The sequence below is a fragment of the Gymnoscopelus microlampas genome (genome assembly GCF_963454915.1).
Source record: "Gymnoscopelus microlampas genome assembly, chromosome: 22".
Classification (NCBI taxonomy): Eukaryota; Metazoa; Chordata; class Actinopteri; order Myctophiformes; family Myctophidae; genus Gymnoscopelus; species Gymnoscopelus microlampas.
In genome coordinates this window covers 43,420,033-43,424,773 of record NC_139959.1, presented here as the reverse complement: position 1 = coordinate 43,424,773, position 4,741 = coordinate 43,420,033, and the positions used below count along the sequence as shown (strand labels likewise).

At 40.8% G+C, this 4,741-nt stretch overlaps 2 long non-coding RNA genes across 2 annotated transcripts; both read left to right on the top strand.

Annotated features, from left to right (window-relative positions):
* Positions 1 to 814: 814 nt before the first annotated feature.
* On the top strand, positions 815 to 1,959 carry LOC311038927. The gene is made up of 4 exons (XR_014600106.1): positions 815 to 908; positions 1,086 to 1,200; positions 1,285 to 1,386; positions 1,875 to 1,959. It is a non-coding gene; the product is annotated as an uncharacterized lncRNA (long non-coding RNA).
* Positions 1,960 to 1,967: 8 nt separating this feature from the next.
* LOC311038925 lies at positions 1,968 to 2,778 on the top strand. The gene is made up of 3 exons (XR_014600105.1): positions 1,968 to 2,042; positions 2,203 to 2,379; positions 2,477 to 2,778. It is a non-coding gene; the product is annotated as an uncharacterized lncRNA (long non-coding RNA).
* The last annotated feature ends 1,963 nt before the right edge of the window (positions 2,779 to 4,741 follow it).

The following is a 4,741-nucleotide window of genomic DNA, read 5'->3' as shown; positions in this document are numbered from 1 at the left end:
GGCAGATTTGTGGATCACATACGCAGCAAAACCAAACATGTAATTGCAGACTTGCACTTCTATCTAAATATGTAACGTAGATAACAGTATACTATATGTCATAGATTGAGTACTGCCATGTAAAAAAACTACTCAAAGTATCTCACAGAATTGTCAATCATTATTTTCTACCATAGGTCCCTGGCAGGGGCGTGTGTGGTGGGGAGTGGACAGCAGCCAGAGAAACTTCCCAAAGGTCCAAGAGTAACGTGGAAGAGGAGGGACTGGAACTGGCTGTCTGCAGACATGGTGTCTTGTTGGCTGCCCTTAATATGTTTAGGGGTGAAATATTTGCATACCCCATGTTTTTACAGAAACAACTGGCGTCCAAGCATGACATCAGATGAGTTAGACGAAACCGCCTAACTCCATTTGATCCTCAAACTGTCGTCCAAACCAGCTAACTCCACCCCCTCTCCCCTGGGTGGCACACAGTACAGCTGCAGACTCGGAGCGGAAGAAAACAAACTTTAACGAGGCAGAAGTTATTGTAATATTTAAAGTCCTGCTTGTTATTGTAGGCCTATATAATAAGCAGAAGCATCAGGCCATTAATACACTTGTTGTGATGCATTGTGAGCTTGGAGATCCATCGTCAGCTGTTCTTATCAATTATGGCCAAAACCTACTAACTTCACTTCAGCTGGATTGCGGTAAAGTGGTGGTAATATTTTGGAGTTAGCTGGTTTCTGCCCGACAGGAAAGATACAATAGTGTGAATGACATTATTATAATTACATGGGAATTGTTGCTGAACTCATCTCTGTGTACTTGCAGGACGCAATGACATGTTGACCCTTTTGTCCATAAGATGGAACCAGCAGAAATGTGACAACCTGGCTAATTCACTTGCCCAAAGATACCAGAAGGTAGATAGAAATGTGCCATGTGATAAATTACACCTAAACAGCTCTGTGCACTTGCTTATAGCCTTTCCACATGTAACTTTTGCATGATTCAAACAGAAAATAATGATTTGAGTTGCTGTTATAAACTTGAATGACTTGTAGGTTTTTGTAATGTTGTCAAAAATCTTGTCATTTTAGACTTCTAAAGCTTTAAAAGTCAAGTTGGCAGACCTGGAAAGCCTGAAAGCCGAACTTCATTTGGAAGAAGACAAATTGGAAGAATTTGTGCAAGATGTCAAAGAATGGGCAGATGGTAAGGAATTATAAACATTATCTGATATGAATATGTTTTGCCTATTATTGTGAAAGTGACACTGTGTTGGATCACTTTTATCAGGAGAAACTGACCATCAAGGCACACCGCAGACTTTGTGCAAGAAGATTGAAGCCCTCACCAGTAGTATAAAAACAAGAGATCAACGCCTCTACCGAAAAAATGGTATGTTAATATTTTAGGCCTATTAGGACCTCAGTCTGAAAATGTCCTTTACTATTACAATGTCCATACAATAGTAAAAAGTATTGTTTCTGTGTTGTACCTCCCAAGTGGATTTTCTCTCTCTCTCTCTCACACACACACACACACACACACACACACACACACACACACACACACACACACACACACACACACACACACACACACACACACACACACACACTAACCTTTCTGTCACATAAAACAGTCTTACTGGAAACCAAACCAAATCTAACTTGCTGCGTAGCAGAAAGGACAATAACATATTTATATATTCCATGAACAGAAATGACACATGACTGCTTTCTCTGTAAAACCTTACAGACGCTAACATTTGAAGAAATGCTATAGGGTTAAAAATTAGTAGCGTACCCGTAGCAGTAATTTCACCAGGGTCGTAGACCCTGGTGAAATATGTCTTGTATTAAAAAAAAAAAAGTTTTTTTCAGACAGCAACAAAGGTCGTCACAGAATCCGCCGAAAATTAAGGCAAGAGAAGAGCGCTTTGACGGCCATGGTAGAAGAATATAACGGTTTCGTTCCACCTGAGCAAGCAGTGTGCTTCGATCCTCTCCTGGACACCGAACATCCCTGGCCGTGGCAAATTACACACAGTGGTACGCTTTTAATGTCCTATATGTATGTGTTCATGTTGTTACAGTGTACATGATGTCATACTGATAAATCATGCATATGAAGGACAGACATTATCTATGCAGCTACATTCTTTGTGCAGTGGTCTCAAACTTATGATCTACTCATCACTATGTATTACAGGTTCTGTGGATTACAGAACTAAAAAGGAAGTCTTTGACAAGGTCATGGCTGTTCGAAGGCTTCAAGAAGAGAAGGTCATCCTTGTGAGAGAAATGAAGCAGCACTGGGATTCTCTCAAGGCCCGTGCCAGTGTCTTGTCAGAGTTGTCTCTCGATCAGAGTGAAGACATGTTGCAAAGTAAATGTGCACTTCTACTTGAAGTTTTTATATCTTATGATTATGTTGTAAAAGTGTGTTGCTTCCTGTATAGTGACACATACTGTTCCTTTTTAAGGTGATCTACCAGAGGATGCCAGGAAGGGTCTCACCTGCCTCCTACGCAGAAAGCAGATGGAAGTGAGAGAGCTGCAGAGGCGTGTAAGGACATTGTATCGGCATGGCATATCAACAGCGGAGGACAGTCATGTTGTGGATACAGATAATTCAGATAAAGTTGTGTTCTTGAGTTCTGATTCTGAAAGTTCAGATTCAGATGTTGATGCTCTGTAATGTACTCCTGTGCAACGGACTCATGCTCATTCTTCCTTCATTGCCTGAGGAGTCCAAGCCACTTCTTTTCACCTGACAGGGGGGACTTTCCCCCATTGGACATAGCTTGTGGAAGGAACACGTTATTCCAACCAGTTCCTTTCCACTCCATCAGGCGTACAGTAGGTAGTATAGAGACCAGGACGACTGCATGTTTTTGTGAGGGTACCTACCCTAGGGGACACAGGGAGAACATGCAAACCGATTTCACCCCACACCTGATTTCTGAAGAGGTTCTGCTTTCTACCCGGCTACCATGAGACTGTTGAACAAGGCCTGAACACTGTCTGTCGCCAAGCTGGCCGACCACACTGGGACACCGGTGGGTGGAAATGGCGATAATTGGACTAGTATGTATATTATGTACCGGTATAATGTAAATATATTTGACTCTTCTCTTGACCTGCTCTGTTATGTGTTCTTCTCTTTGCTCTCCCTCTGTATGCCCCCAACCCCCATTTATTTTTCTCAGAACTGTATGATGGATCTTGCACATAAAAGATGTTCACACCCTTATTTACACATGCAAACCTGTAATGTGACAAAGACTATATTGTAGTCCAGGGTACTGATAGGCACACAGACGCCAACCACATGTACTCAGACAACCCATCACCACAAACACACTAACACATGCACCCTAACAGCTTCTACAGACTTTACAAACACTTTCAGAGAGAGTTACTTTCAGAGAGTTATTTTGATTGAATTGTATCTTATCTTGGTATGTATCCCTATTGAATTGATCGCTGAATAAATTTGACTTGCAAACTGTGTTTTTATCCTAACTTGAACAATTACATTCCAAGGGGTCACTACAGGTTCTTAAAGTGAATATAAGGTCATATTTATTGCTCTCCTGGTTTAAATTCCTGTGTCAGAAGCAACAGCAGTAATGATAGGTCTTCAACTATAACAAGTATCTAGTATAAGCTATATGTACAATTTATTGGCAGGGACTATATGAATGAATATAGTACAGTGTATCAACAGGGATTGTATGAATGAATACATGTTGAGTGTATCAAGAATTATATGATTCACGATCATCAGCTTATTACACCTGAATCATCTTAGCCTACAATAGTACTGTCATCTCAGCTGTCAACCAGGTATGTAAAATGTACAAAGTCCCAAAGAAATGTAAATTGAATTATATAATCACATTTGGTCTATGACTATGTAATAGCTTAGCTACACATACATTAGTTGTAGTTATATATATGTACTTAAGTGCAATACTAAATAATTAAACAGTGCACACTCTAGAGTCCAGTTTAGTGCAATGTATGACAGGGATTCGATATTAAGTTCAAGTTAGATAACTCCTTCATCCCATTTATATGGTAATTGTACAAACTTTCATCCGAAATCGATCCCTTCATGAGCCTGTCTTGGCCCAAAGGTCAGGAGGACACTCTAGACAATTGGGCCGACTGAGACCCACTGTTCCAGAGCCCAACCCTAAATTAGAAGTCTCAAACCACAAAGGCCACAATGTACATTTTAAAAACGGGGCAAAGTAGTCCCATATGTGCTTAATTGGGTTAGGTCAGGGGAAGTCAAGAGGGCCAGTCAGTGTTTGTCATCCAGCAACTGTACACACTCTGCCTAGATAAGGCCAGGGGAATTACCTGCACCAAGAGGAACCCATGGGCACAGTGAACAGTCTCATAATCACTCTGAGGATGTCATCCCAGTATACAGCAGTCAAGCTGACTTCTGGTACAGGATATCTGCACTGGGTCTCTGAATGAGTGTGTTAATGTACAGTCAGTCAGGCAGTAAGGCTAATGATTTTCTATCTATCACCAGTGAACCAACTAAACGAAAATCTGAATGAATATACATCTATATCCAATGAATATATGAATGGATATGTGCAAACTATAGCAATGAGGTATGCTACTGTACAGTATCGCCAGAGCCTAACCCTAAATTAAAAAGGGTGAACCTTAGGCCTCACAAACTGTACAGAGGTACATTTTATGAACCTATAGTACCTTAGGCT